Below are 18153 nucleotides of genomic sequence, written 5' to 3'. Positions count from 1 at the left end.
GAACATAGCCTTCAACGCCTGCTGGCGTGCGTCTTTGTTAGTATGACAGACAGCGCTGCATATTTGTTTACTATGGTTTAAGCACTTCAGTCGAATTAGCCAGTCTTGGAGAAGCCAGTGTGTTGTCTACCCAAACATCTCTTAGCTATAAGTCCAGGGGGATGTGATTATATTTTGGTTAACAGGGCAGTTCAGATTAGGTTCTGCCATTTGAGGCATAGCATATAATCAAAACTTCCTGGTTCCCTTCGCTCATGTTGGATAATGAGATTTAAAAAAAAAAAAAAAAAAAAGGATAAACTCAGTCTGTTTTGTGTTCCATTAAGATGTATTTAACATTCAAGAGTGCCGACTAACTATGTAGTGGAATGAACTGGAAATGACAGCTTCAAAGGAAGGAATGGAGAAATCAGCTGAGTGGCATGTTATATGCAAACACCTAATAAATATGACAAAAACCCCATTAGACCAAGAGAAGATTACTTGACTTTAAGATTAAATAGTTTACACCCGCTTCCTCAAAAGTTGAAGGAGATGTGAAGACACAGACAAGGAATTTTCTATAGGAAAGCTGAGGAATGATGGAGGTAGGAAGACCTTCCTAGAGACCCTGATTTGAGTGGGGAGTCATAGCTTTTCCTCAAAGAGCAAGCTGAAGTTTAGTCTTTTGAAACAGATGATCACCAACAGGAAGCAGAAGCTAGGGCTGTGTGGAGACAGGTAATTCTGTTTCGTGAAGGATTTGAATACTTCAAAATTTCGTTTCGGCCTGATTAGGAATGAAAACGAAAGATTTCAAAATTCTCCACAAAAGAGAATGGTCTCCATTGTATATTTCACTGATTCCATTTGTACCAGTACATTCCAACAGAGGGAAATAGTTTTGAGAGGTGCATTTATAGACCCATAAGGAATATGAGGAAATCTCACATGGAGGAAAACAAAACTAAAGGCTTGACTTCACACGTGGACGCCTCCTGCACTGCAATTGCATTCACAACAAGCCATAGGTGTACCCCACATGAGAAAATGGAGCAACACCAGTTCTATATTCACTAGTAGTTTCTCTAAAAAACATGTAGATATATTCAAATTATCTCTGAAAAGAAAACCTTGCCCAGCCCAAACACCAAACAGGCCTAAAAACACATTGGAAAGCCTACCCAAGTCAGCCTGCAAGACCCAGTGTGAATATAGAACCAACAGAAAAAATGGGAAGATCAAGTCAGGTATTGGCTACCACGCTTCAAACAGGTCTTTAAAATATTGCTGTTCTGTGGCTTAGGCCTCAACAAACTCTAGTCACCACAGACACATCAAGCTGCGATGAGAGCTCGTGAAAAACAGCCACTGAGAAGACACAACTGAGCACAAACCCATCCCACTGCTACTCTTGGGAATGTGGTGATCTCTCAAGTGACTATGGGTATGTTTACACAAGAGCTGGGAGATGTACATTCCTGCTTGAGAAGACATACCCAGGCTAGCTCTAATTGATCTAGCATACTAAAAGTGGAAGTGTTGGCATGGTGATGGGGGGTGGCTAGTTGCCACAGTATGTACCTAGTGTCTCAGACAGGATTGTAGTTGGAGTGGCCAGCCCTTCCCACCTCTGCAGCTACCCTTCCATTTTTAGAGCTACCACAAGTCAAGTCTCCTTGAGCTAGAGTTTACACCTTCCAAATCTAGCACAGATGTACCCTAAGGCTCCTTCTGGCTTCCCCATCCCTGACATATTGTGAACCCTGATAGAGCAGCAAGTGAGGGGGGAGCTTGACTGTTCCAGCTTCTTTGGATGGCAGCTACCTCCTTTCTATCAGGTTGACTATACATTAGAGTGATGTATCATGCTGCTTGCAAATCCCAACAAGGCATTTCCTTGGCACAGAGGTAACGTTCCTTGTGTGATTATGACTACAATTATGACCGATAACTATGTCATCATATTTATTTAGATCTACTTTAGATCTTTGTCCCTTGGACAGTTGCAACCTTACTTCCCATCATGTTTCCTCCCCGCCCCTTCCCCCCCGGCCCCCTACTCCATTTCAAACTCTCATGGACAACATACGAATGGCTGACTTCCGTTTGATCTCAGTTCTGTTTGACACATTTCGAGTAAGCTTTGGCAAAAATATTCTAAAGCTGAAACTCATGTTCATTAATGACATTCATATTGCCTCCTACTCTAGTTCTTTAACATGTTGTTTTTATTTGATCTAAGTGCAACTCTAAGCATGATTAATTGCAAAATATTTGTGGTTAACTGGAAGATCTGATACCCCTGCACTCATGTTGATCTGAACGTATCCTTGCTCGGAGTCCAGGCACATTTCCTGAAATCCTAGTACTAAAGCTTAGCTCCAAATGATCCTACACCCTAGAGGTTTTGTAGTTAGCTTGTCTCCAAGCTTGACATGACGTCAGATATTAAGATTCAGCCTTGAGACATAGCATCCTAAACAGTAACTACTTACATTCGCTGCCTTCTTATCCCTCTTATAAAGGAGGCTTCTCTCTTCTTCCTCCTTTCACTTATGGACACAGGCCTTGCAATAGATGAAAAGCTTGTAGTAATTGTGGGAGTTCAAAGAGCTGTACGTTGCTATTCTAAATGGTACTCAGCAGGAATCCAGGGACCAATTCTCCTTGTAGGAATTCAGTATCAGAAACCTTGAACAGAGTGATAAATTCAGTATTAATATATATTGCTTATTAAGTGTGAGCCATAAGCCTATCATAATACAATTTGCAGAGGTTCTTAAATGCCAACACATCAGGTTTTCTGCCTAAGGAAGTATTCTCAGAACTAGGTACATTTTTTCCAATGATTACAGCTTTTTTTAAAACAATGTTTTTATATTGTTTAAATCTACCGTTAAAAAGTTCTCACATAAGCAACCTTAAGGCATGTGGCTGTTGCCATAGAAGTTAACAGCAATACTCCCATGGACTTCAATGGGACCTGGATCAGGCCCTCAGTGAAGAGACATCTTCACCATTTCAGAGTAAGAAAGTTCCTAAAATGTCTTTTGAAGGGCACACACTACACACATGAGATTGATGGGGTCAAGTGTTGGTCTCATCATGTACCCACCTTCATTGCAGTTAGCTTGGGCTTATGAACTCAAGGCAGAATCTTTCCCCTCCTGCTTAGTTGGTACAGTAGTTTCTTAGCCATTTTTCTCCTTCTAACCCTCACCTTTTCCCTCTCTCCAGCAACTGGACTGAGAGCTTGCTTTCGGTTGTATTCACTTGAAGCTTTGGTAATGAAGTACGTGTAAGTCAGCTCTATTACCAACTCATTCAAGGAAAGCTTCTATTTAACTCACTTAGTAAAGAGCTGCTGTCACATCATCCTTGCTAGAGTGCAACCTGTGATCTGATGTGTGTCACATGCACCAAGGAGAACTTTGGCCTATGAGACCAGCTATAGACATTTAGGTACCACTGCAGTAGGCTCTCTTGATTATACCTGCCATAGAACTGCGATTCCAGTGCTCTCAAAGCATCTAACAGGTTGGCAGGTACGGCAATTAACTGATTTTGGTGAGAGGTCTCTAATCTTCACACTGATTTATAGTATAGTCCGAGATATTATCAGTTTGGAAAAGTATCCTATACTAGGTCACCTGGGTTTTTAGTAAATGCGCATTCCAAGCCCCTAAAGCTTCCATTAACAAAAGACTTGATTAAACCTCCTGATCATTGGAATCTGCCTTTCTTATCTTCTTTCCCTGGATGACAGGTAAAACATTCCTACACAAGCTTATTGGCTAAGATCTACTGATTATTGCCTACCCAGAAAACACCAATCAAAACAAGGGAATTAAATGCAGGCTCCCATTCAATACAGAGCCACGGTTTGGAAGAGAGTGAGGAAGGAGGCAAAAGGTGTCATTCCTCTTTACCTGCTTTACTTGCATTCCCGCTAGATGCTAGCACTTTTACTTATGGAACCTTTTAACATAAAGAACCACATTCAGCTCAGGCTTAGGGTCCAGCAGGGGAAGAGGACTAGGTTGCAGAAACAAGCAGCTCCAGTCCACCAGGGGGCCCATAGGAAGGCCAAAGCAGTGATGTTGGCCAAAAGGAGGTTCAACAAGGGTAACCGTTCTGATCAATTCAACCTCCTGCACCGCGCTCCTACAGAGCCAACCACGGTTAAGAAAGCTGCCCTCCCTGATGGAAACTCCACCCGAGGGTGAGTAGTGGTGATCCCCACCTTCCCTCCCTCAGTGTGAGGGAACAATAAGGCACGAACAAAGCAGCCGGGGGTGTAGCTTACACATCCCTCTGCCAGCATGTATGAATTTGGCCTATTGCCTATTTAGCTGCATATAGTTACCCATTTAGAGTAAAATCGCTCCAGCGACAAGCCAAAAATAACGGAATGTGTAATTCATGCATGAGTGCTTGGGCAGAAAACGATGAGTGAGTATTAATAGGATGTGACACTCCTAAAATTCTCTGCCTGAAATCTCCAGTTGTTTACGCAGAATTTCACACCCCCATCTGTAATTCTCAGTAACCCTGACAACAGGCTCCTGTTAAAATAGCGTCTCCAGGTTTATGACATTGAATGACAGAACTGAAAAAAACAGGCCCTGCAAAATCCTGAAGGGAGAGCGTAGGATGCCCCTGTCAGAACTGACACCTAACTATTTTTCATTTACCTCAAGTGATCCCCTACCAATGCCGTCACCAGTCCATGTACAGTGTGCTAGCTTCCAAAACTCCTCCATATGCTTTGACAATGACTAGCTTACAGCACATCACCTGTGGCAGAAATAGGCTCCAGAATCACATCATTTCATCACACACCTTAAAATATTAAAGAAAAAAAGTCAACTCCCTTCTTAAAAGAAATACTACAATATCCTAAAACGATGGTACAAATCACTGCATTAACACTGCTATAAAATTTAATGCTTCAGACTGCAGCTCTACTGTATGGGGTGGGCAGGATTTTTATAAAAAGAGGTGGTACCACATAGAACAAAATAAATTCAAAGAAACTAGAAATTATACATTAATTAACCTGTATCTAGTTATAAAGAAACAAAAGGTTACTTTGTTTTGCCTCTCTACCCTGTAATTTACTATCTAACCATACCCTTACTTTAAATTTTCCCATTTAGATTTGTCAGGTCTGATGGATGTCAGAAGTCTTATATCTATCCTCAGTACAATACATTCAAAAGGAGTTTTTCCATTCGATTAAAACCAGGGCTGGCTGGAGAACAAGAACTCGGTTTTGCCAAACAAATGTCAAGGTTAGTTTTCTTTTTGATTTGGAACAAAAATAAGACCTTTTGAAATTTGCCACGAAAAGCACGAGAGAGAGAGAGACACACACACACCCGAGAACAATGGTAGCCTGGTGGTTCGTACTATAAATGGTCTCTCTCTCTTTCTGGCCCAATAAGTGTTTGTTTATTGATATGAAGTGGAACAATTCCAAAAGAATCTGTGTGTGTGTGTCTCTCTCTCTCTCTCTCTACTAGAAATTCCATACCAATGAAAGTTTTGTCAAAACCAATACATTTCAGCAAAAGGTTCAGTTTAGTCAACTCTGTTTTAAGTAGAGCTGGTCGGTAATTTTTCAACAACGCCAACATCTGTGAAGATGAGCCCTAAGAAGACAGGAAGCTGCCATCCAAGATCAAGCCAAAATCAAGTAGTCTCTTCTTCTGCAGGTCTAGCATTTGCACTAACTCATTTCAACCGGACTCATCCAATGGCACTGGAACAATTTTTATAGTGGGGGTGCTGAAGGCAGAAGCCATGTATTAGGGTTATTACTACTACTACTTCAAGCCAGGGGGTGTGGCAGCACCCCCCACATCCCTTCTTCCAGCACCTATGGACTCATCCTTAGAATCCGCTGCACAAGTGTGCAGAGATACACACACAAAATCAAGCTAGGGAGTTTCCTTCAGATTGCTAAGGGTCAGTCAGAGCCTTATCGGGAGTCAGCATAGCTCCATTGATTTACAACAGCTGAGGATTTAGCCCTGTGATTTAATTTTAGTAGACTGAACTAACCAAATTTTGTCTCAGCTCTTAAGGCCAATTCTAAACACAACATTTCTCCACAGGATGTTGATTAACCATTGCAATTTATTACCCTTCCTGCCTAAACCAAGTGAATTTGCATCCTCTCTGATGATTAGCACATCAAGAGGTTATTTTTATGCAGCTTGCTAAGGCTATCAATAGCCAATCCCTTAACAGAAAAACAAGACTCTCAAAAATCCAGTAAACTATAAACTGTTAGTTCATTGTTTTCCCCAAAATGTTAACAAGACAGTGACATACTGTAGTACTTGCTCTGTGAAATCTGCTGTATTCGGGGCTTACTGGCGTATTGTGAAAGGCTATGAATCAACTAAAGTACACAGGCTTGAGTTCCTAGGGCTGGACAAGGGTGAAATATGTTTGCTTACGAGGGAATGACCAGTTCAGTATTTCTACCAGTTACCTTTGGAACATTTATTAGATTAGGATAACGTTTTATTTATGGACCCTACGATTTTGCTTTCCACTTTGAAGAGTTACTCAGAGGGAAGAGGCTGCTTAATGTTCCTTCTATTCTTGACATTCAAATGTCTTTATTTAGATTTATTGTTGTATTATCAGTCTAATTTTAAACATGCTTACAGCAATCACGTTTCAGAAACATTTAAATTAGCCTCCACAGTGCCCAAACTCCCTACAACTCCCACTCTTGGGAACTACAAAACTAGAACCATCCCCAATTCTCAAAGATATTAACTCCCAAAAAGAAAGCCACCCTTCAAAGATTCCCCTACATGAGTATATTTCATGTTTTAGGGCTTCTACAGTGAACATGGGGAAGAGTGGCTCTGGATGAGATAATGAAACAGTTTCACATTAAGCTTTTTACATAGAGAGCCTGATTCTCCTGTGCCTTGCACCTCGTGGAGTTATTTACATCACGGGATGGGACCAAGCACCTGACAGCTGCCCAGCCTGTCCAGAGACCCTCACCCAGAGTCTTTATTCTTGATCTACCTTAAGATCACACTCATTGTCAGTGATGCGTTAGCCCTTTCTCTCCCCCCCCAGAAGATTTAAAATGCTCTCCACCATCACCGCAGGTTATTTCATTTTAGGGCAAGACATAAGACTGTCCTCTCCACTCAGATTACAGTTGAACACTCGTGTATACAAAGGAGATTCTTTGGGCAGTCGAGGCACCAGACCCCATGCCATTCTCTTCAACCGTGCATAAACAGGGCCCTAAATGAGCAGAGCCATAGCAAGAGAGCCCATAATCATGTGTCTGCCAGAAGCCCTAAGTCAAAGCAAACTCCAAATGGAAACATGGCATGAGAGCTTTCTCTGACTGCTGGGTCTTAGCTTTTGCTTAGGGTTTCCCCAGCCCATTCCCCAGAGCCACTCAGTCCTGCATTAATAAGGGATTAAACAATTTAAAGAAAAAAGCTTCTGATGTATAAATACTGACACTACAGTCCAGCTCTTCTGTTAACAGAAGCCACTGTAGCTCCATTCAAGTCAGTGCAGCTACATGGAGTTCACCCACTGAGCATCTAACCTCAGGACTGCCCAGAGGATTCAGGGGGCCTGGGGCAAAGCAATTTTGGGGGCCCCTTCCAGAAAAAAAGTTGCAATACTATAGAATACTATATTCTCATGGGGGCCTGGGGCAAATTGCCCCACGTGCGCCCCCCTGGGAGGCCCTGTCTGACCCCATATGATTACTTGAGAGGAGAAAACACCTCAAGAAACATTTCCATTTTTAAACATAAGAAGATGAATTCTAACCTTGTTCTTCTAAATATCACTCATTCCATGCACACGCACACCTAAGCTACCGATAGCTCCCACCAATGGGCAGAGAGAAATCACGAGAATCAGCAAATTTTGGGATGGGAGTTGAGTCTACTGTGCTGCCATGGAATGTGGTATCTGGTTTGGAGTCTGGCTCCACTGTGCAGGGATCACACCTAACACATAGTGGGAGATTGTCTCACCTATTTGTGAGTTCTGTGGGGGCAGGGACTGAGGCTCAGTGAAGTGAGTTGCCAAAGGTCATAGAGCAGCACAGTGGCAAAGTCACTTGAAGAGTAGAATCTAGGTATCCTCCTGAGTCCCAGTCCAGTACGCTCTCTACAAACCCATGCTAACACCCATGGACCTGGATAAAAGCATAGTATAACTCTGTGAGCATAAATGAAGCCAGTCATCCAACAGACCACAGTTTCTATAATGTATTTTTACTGGAGATATAAGATACATGTTGATGGTGGCTGTTTTTTTTAACTGGCAAATTCAGAACCACGAACAAACGTTTTCAAAGTATGGTCCGGCTGGTGGCCCATATTCAGGACAGTTCTTAAGAAGCAGCACGTTTTTAAAATTTCACAGAGGTTAGTCAATCCCCCTCACTGGGAGAATATCTGGAGCCAAATAGCTTGCTGCCAGTAGCAGAGGCAATAGTGAAATGACTCGAGATGGAAGTTTTAAGGCTTCCTTTAAGAACCAAGTTTTGTTGTTTATTGTTTGGATTCTTGAATCGGGCTTTCTTCTTACTAGCCTCTGCGGGGATTTAGAGCTGCTCTGTAACAGTTTATGAATACTGCATGGTGACCTGGTTGTTGAGATCTTTTCTGTATGACTATCGGTTTAGTTCAATAGAGCGCTGTTGTGAAAAAAACAAGCAGGAGAAGAAAGAACGGCTCAAAATAAGCAACTTTTCCATAAATCCTTGAGGGTTGTTAAGAGACAATGCCAGGGTAGCAAGGGGCCCAGGAACACAACAAAAGAAGCGTGTGTGTGTGTGTTTATAAAGGGACTCTCTCAAGTGAAAGGACTAGTTGTTTGGAGGAAACCTGACTGAAACATTGGGACCTGCTGGGGTTGTCTGAAGAAGTTAAGTTTGTCTAGGTTACCATTAGGCGATGGGAAGCCTTTAGGTCAGACAGATGGGTGTGGACTGTTTTAAAACCTCTCTCTTTAAATGCTTTGTTTCTACTGCAAAACAAACAATACTTCGGTTAAAGCGGCTGTCTGGTCATCATATTCACCCCAGTCGCAGACTCCTGGGAGGAAGAACTGCAGCGGGCTGAACTCAGACCTGCTGGGTAAGCACTGTTGATACACAGGGTACTGTAGCCCAGGGATTGGTCTAAGAGTGAGAAAATCACTGAATTCCACCCCAGGAGTGATAAACAGGGCTGCCCAGAGGGGGGGGCAAGTGGGGCAATTTGTCCCAGGCCCCCACGAGAATATAGCATTCTATAGTATTGCCACTTTTTTTTATGGAAGGGGCCCCCGAAATTGCTTTGCCCCAGACCCCCTGAATCCTCTGGGCAGCCCTGGTGATAAAGGCACAAGGGTGTATATTCAGAGAGACCAGAAAGGAGACAGAGGTGCAGCTAGGACTGGGACCATGACAGTAGCGTCTTCTTAAAGCAGCCTTACAGGATAGGGTAGAATGCAGCTACCAAGAAGAAACTCTTGAAGACAATATGGTCCAATAATGAAGGGGGGGGGGAAAGGCGGTGGGGGCTGGGGGGATAGCCTAATGGTGGAAGTGCTTTCAAGGTGACCCACCGTTTACTTCTGCTTAGTTCCCCAGCTAACTAGTCACTGAAAATATTCATTCCTGTGCTTGTCAGATTGCTAAGGGAGACATGAACCTCTTGCTGGAGGATTACATCCAATGCCACGCATGCGTCTCAGCCAAAATGGCAACTGCCCTAATTTCTGTATCACTTTCGTCAAATATCACCTTCCTAGTAGCCCTTTGTGTGATTTAACTGTCAGTATCATAAAAGGACAAGCATGACCCCCTAGTGCTGTTACTGGAGTTTAGTCGTCTAAGTAAAGACATGCCAAACCTAGCAGTTACTTTAGACCTGTCATTCTGGTTGTCAACCATTATCCTGATCTTATTCATCTTCTTGCCTTCCAAGGTGTCTTTTTGAACTCTTCCCCAGCGCTTGCACTGAGGTACAGCAGTGAATGCTCAGGCCTTATGCTATGAACTAAATCTTCTTCAGTCATCCCAGTGAAGTCCCTACTCTTGTTTTGAAGCCAGCGAGAAGATGAAATGTGGAGGAGACATGGAGATCTGGTCTCAAAACCATCTGGGATTCCCCACCCCCGCGTCATTCTGGGTATGCAAGAACAAAGGGCAAAATGTCTTTGCAAGAACTATATTCCTTGCTTCTTGTTTGTACCAAAATCAAAGGGCCACACAGGCAGCGCCTTCATTCTGCACAAACCTACCAGGAGAGTTTTCATTTTGTAAAACCTAAACTCTGGTGTATTGAGGACTGTGTTGGAATTGCAAGTTATCACTTTAAGATTGTGTGGGATTGGCAGTGGGTTCCTGGTCCTGCTTGCTTAGAGGATTTGAAATGAAGCATATGTGATCAATCACCAGCCAGCCTAGAGCAAGGTAGGGTGAGTTGTGCTTCTTTGGTTTTAGGGAGCAGCCTGCTTTGTCTCTGGGTTTGGATTCTTTTGTGTTATCGTTCTGAAGTTTAAGAAATAAAATAGCCTTACACTGCAGCCTTCCAGCAAGGTTATTTATGTTTGGATCTAACGTCTCCGTATGTACGCTGTGAACATAACATAAACCAGGCGTGGCTTGGATCCATTTCTACTTTATCCAGACCAACAAAGCTTGGATAGTTTCAAATGAAAGGTCCCAGGTTTAACCCACTTGAGTCAGTAAGATTTGCAGTTGTGCATTCTGACCCTGATTTAGGAAAACATTCCTATTCAGGAAGAACACATGCTTAAGTACCCCTGCAAAGCACTGCCAATCACCACAAGGCAACACACAAAAGACAAATACTTAACATGAAAAAAAACCCAGCAACAAATGGCTTTAAAAGCAGATTCTTTAAGACACTGGTGGGCTTTTGAATAGTGAATAACGACCACTTTGGGAAAAAATAGCTGTGTACAGAAATATTCTTTTTGGATGGTCTATGATGCAGGTGGCAAAGTACTAGAGTGCCTGCAAATCAGCCGTAAGCCCCATTCAACACTCCTCCAATCATTTTCATATTAACATATCTCTAAGTGCGTATAATTTTCACATCAAAAAGTTGGTTTTTTTTAAACACAGAGTGGAGTAGAGAATATTTCCTCCACTGAAGTCTCTCAAGCAGCCCCTCTCTAGGGCATGACAGAAAAATTACAGAGGAGACAGCCGTTTAGAAAATTCTTCAGCAGCATTCAGATTATTTATCAAGTGAAGGTTGTGGGGGGAAAGGGGAAATCGGCCAAACTGATATGAAAATGTAAAATAAGAATATTATTCTTTAGATACATTAAAATGAAAACTGGCTGACAAGCAGCAGTAGAGTCCAGTACGTTGGTGGGGACTGGAAGACCTGCGTTCTATTCCCATTTCTGTGGCTGAATCTTGGGCCAGGCGCATCAGGCTGATCCTGGCAAGTGCTGAATTCCTTTGGCTTCCTGCTCACACTAGCTGTGATCTGTGGATCTTGCTCCATCTATCCCTATGTAGAGGCTGGGTAAATTACTGAAGCTCCGAGTATGCAGTAATCAGCTCTGAGCAGTCTGTAAGGAGAAGGTAGCAGGAGATGGGTCTAGGATCCCCACCCCGGCAAGAGGAGAAGATTGGTAAAGGGCCTGGAGTGGCCTAAAGTGGTGAAGGAGTCTCCATGCAAATAGCCACTGTTCCCTCTGCTCATTGACAGAACTTTCATCTGTTCCTACTGTGCATGGCCCATTGAGTTTCTCTTCACCTCAGCTAAAAGAACTTGCTGTGATCCAAGAACTTCTGGATGCCAACTAGCAGAGGGAACAGTGGTATGTAGGTACAGGGATCCCCTGGGTTCATCAAAACGACATCATGTGAGGTTTCTAAGAGCACGGCTACACTTGCAGATATAGAGCGCTGTGAGTTAAACCCGCCTTCGGAGAGCGCAGTAGGGAAAGCGCTGCAGTCTGTCCACACTGACAGCTGCTTGCGCACTGGCATGGCCACATTTGCAGCACTTGCAGCTGCATTGGGAGGGTGCATTAGGGGCAGCTATCCCAGCATTCAAGTGACTGCAACGTGCTTTTCAAATGGGGTGGGGGGAGTGTGACAGGGAATGTGTTGTGTGTATGTGGGGGGAGAGAGAGAGTGGGTTTTTGGGGGGCTGAGAGCATGTCAGCATGCTGTCTTGTAAGTTCAGACAGCAGCAGACCTCCCTCTCCCCCCGCCTCTCTCTCTCACACACAGCATTCCACAGTAATGGCTTGCACGCCGGCTGTCAGAAACGGAGCTTTGAAAGGGCATTTCCATATTTCTACAGGAGTTCAAAACAATGACAAGAGTGGCTACTTGACTTAAGGGGATTATGGGACGTTTCCGGAGGCCCACTCAGAGCGCAGTAACGCAACACCTCATTCACACTGATGCCCGGGCATTGAAGCCCAGGTGCAGCAAACGTTATTCCTCTTGCCGAGGTGGAGTACCAGCAGCGCTATAGCCGCGGAGTCAGAGTGCTCTACAGGCCTTGCCAGTGTAGATGGGGAGTGAGCTAGGGCGCCCGGGGCTCCTTTATTGCGCTGTAACTCGCAAGCGTAGCCAAGCCCTAATAAAAGCCTGTGTCACACCAGTCATTTTAATCATTGCAAACCATGTATGGGTGTTGCATAAAGAATGATGTATATACATACTAACAATTATGTTCTCCAGCTCTGTAGTTAAAAGCAGGTCACTTAAAAGTAGCATGTCTTGAGACAAACCTCTCCAGACAAGGTGTGAACGTCACTCATCTGGACATTATGTATTGTATGTAAGACAACAGGATTCTATTTGCATTTTAAGTCAAATGCTAATGAAGATCTGGCTGAGACTTCAGAAGGAAAGTTGCAGGAAGTAGTAAATAAGAGAGGGGGGGAACCCTATTTTGAGGTGAACATCAAATATCTGGTTTGGCATATCCAGAGATGCAGAGAGATGACCAGGCATCCTTCACTGAGGAAGTAAACTTACAGTGGGTTTGCTTCACAAAAAAGCAATCTCAGCCATAGGCAGGCTTGGCTGAAAACTCTGCGAAGAACTTTGGGTGAGAAACTTCCTCAGGCAGGGGGATAACTCGTTAGTTAAGTTTAGTCTCTAGAAAGTGTGTTATGATTTTGTTTCGTATGTACCCTTATTCCCAATATTTGTACATCCTATTGCTTGAATCTGTGTTCTTTGATAATAAACACTCACTCTTAGGGCTGGCTCTGGCTTTTTTGCTGCCCCAAGCAAAAAAAAAAAAAAAAAAAAGAAAGAAATTTGGGGCGGGGGCCGGAGCAGCGAAGCAAAAAAGAAACAAAAACAAAAAAACACCTGTGGGTCGGCCAGAGCGGCAAAGCACACACACACACACAAAAATCACCTGCAGGGCGGCCGGAGTGTCAAAGCAGGAAAAAAACCCAAAAACCCCACAGACCTGCAGGGCGGCTGGAGTGGCAAAGCAGAAGAAAAAAAACCTGCCGGGCGGCCGGAGACAGGGTGCAGGGGGACTCCCTGTGCTGCAGACATGCAGCGGAGTGCGCGCCTGGCCTAGCAGGGGGAGAGGGAGGGGAAGGAAGGGAGTGGAGGGAGAGAGAGAAGGGGGGTGGCCAGGGCTTCAGTGGGGCGCTCGCCACACGGCCGCTCTCGCCGCGCTGCCTGCCGGGAGGGCTCTGCACCCAGGGCCGGCTCCAGGCACCAGCTTATCAAGCAGGTGCTTGGGGCAGCCACTCCGGAGCGGGGCGGCACTTTTAGGTATTCGGCGGCAATTCGGCGGAGGGTCCCTCACTCCCGCTGGGAGCGAAGGACCTTCCGCTGAATTGCCGCAGATCGCGATCGCGGCGCGCTTTTTTTTTTTGGCTGCTTGGGGCGGCAAAACCCCTGGAGCCGGCCCTGTCTGCACCGCTCCGGTAGGCTGGGAGGGAAGGACACGGGCTGCCCTGTCGAGTTCGCTGCAGGGTGCACCCTCCTCCGCGCCGCCGCCCTCTACAGGGCGGCCAGAGCAGGGAACCAAAAAGGAAAAAAAAAAGGTGGCTGGAATGCTGCCCCTTGAAATCTGCCGCCCCAAGCACGAGCTTGCTCAGCTGGTGCCTGGAGCCGGCCCTGCTCTCTCTAAGGGCGGTGTGGGGATTCTGAGCTGCACCTTAGAAGCCGGCATGATGCTATTCCTGTGGGAATAGCAGATCTGAGCATTCTGAGAGTGTGGGAAATGCCACCACAGCTGCCCTCCGCACACCCTGCACACGAGCAGAACCGACAAGTACCAAGTGGTTTTCTCAAGCCCTAGCTGGGCCCTTCCAAGGGTCTCTCTGTTTTATCCCGTGTCATGAAACAGCTGCCTAGAGAAGTCCCCACTGGTCTTTTGCAGCGATCCTGAAGACAAGGCAGGAACTTTCTTTTAAGGGAGATTTTATTTCTAAAAGGTTCAACAAAAATAGTCCCATGAGCAAGCAAATGGCTAGAGACTTTAGCCCTTAATATCAGAACTACGTCTGGATGTTTCTCAGGAAAATGAAATCTAGTGCTGTTCTGTATTACAGCTATAAGACACTTTAAGTACATTAGGCATGATGTCAGCATGGATTTTTGTGCCATCTCAGAGTCTAACATTGTGTTGCAGTGAGGTCGAGTGGACATGGACTCAGGAGACCTTAGTTCTATAGCTGGCTTAGTTAAGACCCTGGTGTGTGACTTTAGATAAGTCACTTCCCCCACCCACTTTTGTCTGTCTTGTCTATGTAGTTTGTGAGCTTTTTGGGGCCAGGGATGTCTCTTACTTTGCGTACATACAGCATCTAGCACATTGGGCCTCTGATCTCAGGGCCTGTGACTGCATGGTGTGCTCCTGAACATGTCCCCTTGTGGTCTAAGGGCAGTACTGCAAGATGCCCCACCCCTCAGTTTCCACTCTTGGACTGCTCAATAAACTTCACCACTCGTTTTTTTTTTTGGTGGCCAGAAATACCCTTCCTTGGGGTCTCGGTTTATTAATATAAAAATAAACTCCAAATAAAACTCCAAGACCCAAATTAAAGTCCCACAAAAGTCCTCACAAAACAAAAGTTTATGTTCCTCCTCCCAGGCCTTCCTACCTGGGACCTTTCCTGCTTTGGCAAGCCACTCACTGGCCCTACCTGGCTGGAGAGTCTTCTCCTTCTTACACCCTTGGCGTCTGCTGTCCCTGGCCCTCGGGCATCTGCCTTCCAGGTTCAAACCCTTCCTCTGCTCAAGGGTTTTCTGAAGGAGCCTCTCTCACACTCTGCTCTGTGTCTTTTCTCCTCCCCACACAGCTTCTTGCTGCTCTACTAAGAGAATCACCTGATCCCTGCCCAGCTGGCTCTAATTAAAGCCACACCTCATCCCTGGTGTGACAGGCTAATTGTATGGAGCTGGCCAGCTCCAGGCCTCCAATCCTTAAAGGGGCAGCCCCCTCCCCCCATTAGAGGCCCTCTAGGCATTCCTATAGTGCAAATAGGATAGAATATTACAATTGTCCTTTCTGCATCACGACGTCAGTCATGGTGACCATTTTTATAGCCTACGCATATTTATACAAAACGTAGTGGGCCTAGATGTCACATGCACACCCATGTGCATGACTGTGACATGTATATCCCCCGGCAATCCTGGAAGCTTAGGTTTGTATGCCAACCTCCCACTGTATGCACAAACCCAGAGCTGTTCATGTTGAGCAGTCTGTGTGTCAAAGCAGGCCTGGCCATGTTTGCAAAAATCAGGGCCAGTATAAATTAGGAAATCCAAGACATTATTTCAAGTTAAAAATGTTGGTAAATGTTTAGAACTAACAATCTGCATATTATTCCTCTATCAATCACTTATCCCTTATCAACTGAGGAATAACATGCAGATCAGAAGTTAATTGCTTTGTAATCTACAACTTTCCACCCATAGGTGGCACTAGCAATTTTTAGTTTTGCTACAATATGGTGCTTTCATTTTCTTTCTGTAAAGGCAGAAAACTAACAATATCTCTTTTTTAAAAGCGGATAGCCCATCCACTGCAGCTTTTAAAAAAAGCACAAGAGCATTAAAAAAAGTCACTAATTTGTAGTTTATTCATTCGTACTTGAGGAAAGATGAAGAGGGAAGGGAGTGTGTATCCTTCCAACCGGCTGATTTTCCCCAAAGAAGTTTACTTAAATTGGTCCTGACTCCAGTGACTCTTATGAAGTATTATTCTGTGGAAAAATGATATAATTGGATCATAAAAATCTTGAAAACTGCAGGCTGAGCTTTATTGCAGAAGGATTAGTGTTCGCACCATTTAAAATATAACCAAAGCCCTGAGCTTCTGAATCGAACAATTCCGTCACAACATCAGAAATGTACAAATACACCACTGAGGTTACATGTTAACACCTACTTTATTAGATGGAATCCTACAGAATTTAGTGTCGCAACTGAACATTCAGGTGGAACATAATATAGTCGGCCCAGTTCTGCTTTCACACCAATGTAAAGGAGGAGTAAAACCCAATGATATCAAAAGCAGTTCAGATTCAAGCCTGATTTTTCAATGAGCCTGATCCTGTGCCATTGACTTCAATGGGGGCAGAATAAACCCTGTAATCAAGGAATATAAAACAGGTTGCTAGGAAACAACTTGACAGGCAGACCCATGTCTACAATCCCATCCAGATACAGGTGTGTATTATCTAACAACTCCAGCTTACAACTCCGTGCAGCTGAATTCATTGCATATACATTATTAAAGAGTCTGCAGAACATTACACAGTTCATGTAGTTAATGATTATAGTTCAGAGTCTAGGTCAGATATAATTAGGTGTTACATTAAAATATCTTCACAGAGCCATTTATTCTGATTTAATTACTTAAAATGATAGTATAATGAGCAGTGCTTTCAAGGGAAAAAAAAGTACATTTTTAATGGGATCATTTTAAGTTAATCTAAGAAAAATTAATCATCTAACAAAATGTGGTAAAAGACAAGTTCATTTTTTAAATGATGTTGTTCCAATATCAGAAAGGTGACTTAGTTTAATGACACTTTACTGATTGATACATATATAAATAAAGGTCGGATCCCAAATACCTGCACATCTGGAACATCTTTTTAAAATGGCCCTCTTACTTCACCATATGTACTTGTCATGTCAGACACCTTTTAAATACAACCTTGGTAGGAGATTTATGACTGTCAAAATCTGTTTTTATTCCAGTGTGACAATAAGGAGTAGCAACATGGAACAGCTGTCAAATATAGGTGAACTAGCCAATTAAAGGGTTAATTAGGGGTTGGGTTATTAACCATTCAGTTGCAGGCTTGGGAAATTAGTTTTAACTTGTTTACGGCTATAATAGTTTATTCAAGAAGTGAGGAGCCCATTTCTTTGCTGGCTCATCTGTTTCCCTTCCTTTACAGTCTTTAGAGATTAGGGTTTTTTTTTTTAAAGCATTAATTTATCCCTTAGCCATGACCACATAGCAGAATGCGGTACTTATTGCATGAGCAATTCATTGCAGCAAATACAGTAGGCCTTGTTATGCAGCCCTTCCCCCCACACGGGCCCCACTTGAAAGAGAGGTACCACTCTTCACTTCTATCAGTGCAGTAAATACTATATGCTATGGGTCACTTGTGGAGCATGTGGTTTTGACTGTTCATTATTCACTGTGCAACTGCTCACTTAGAGTCACACCTGAGTATTATTTTCATTCCCTTAATAGCCAGAGTCTCAGCACCTCTGATACAAACAGATCATTCCTCAAACATTCATGTGACAAAAAGCCCATTCACTAGTGCAGAGCCGCTAAAATCAACTGCCAATCTCTCTCTCGTTGACTCCTGTACGCCATCTGATCAAGAAGAGTGAGGGGAGTCAGCAAGAGAGCGTTTCCCATCAACATTGCGTAGTGTGGACCCCACGATAAGTAGACCTAAGCGACGTTGATTTGCGTTATGCTATTCACGTAACTCAAACTGTGTAACTTAAATCAATTTTTCCTTTTAGTGCAGACAAGGTTTAAGTGACAAAGAACAGGTGTGAACATGGACTAAAGTACTCACAGATAGTTCTATTCCTGAGCTTACGTTTCGAAATCACTAATTTTGTCTTTGGCCCTTCTAGCTTTCCGTGCGTCACAG

At 43.9% G+C, this 18153-nt stretch overlaps 1 protein-coding gene across 22 annotated transcripts in view; it reads right to left on the bottom strand.

Annotated features, from left to right (window-relative positions):
- Window positions 1-18153, bottom strand: part of PROK2 (prokineticin 2) — a 227257-nt gene that overhangs the window by 163661 nt on the left and 45443 nt on the right. For 13 of the 22 annotated variants that reach the window (XM_039482569.1, XM_039482570.1, XM_039482576.1 and 10 more), the window contains one exon: window positions 2478-2673. The gene's annotated coding sequence lies outside the window, so the exon portion shown is untranslated. Of the gene's footprint in view, window positions 1-2477; window positions 2674-4676; window positions 4825-15117; window positions 15282-18153 lie in introns of those variants that run through there. The other 9 variants (XR_005583101.1, XR_005583102.1, XR_005583100.1 and 6 more) reach the window with 4 other exon arrangements.

The sequence above is a fragment of the Mauremys reevesii genome, linkage group 7, assembly GCF_016161935.1.
Source record: "Mauremys reevesii isolate NIE-2019 linkage group 7, ASM1616193v1, whole genome shotgun sequence".
Classification (NCBI taxonomy): domain Eukaryota; kingdom Metazoa; phylum Chordata; order Testudines; family Geoemydidae; genus Mauremys; species Mauremys reevesii.
The sequence above is the reverse complement of the archived record's forward strand: the minus strand, read 5'-3'. Positions and strand labels throughout refer to the sequence as shown.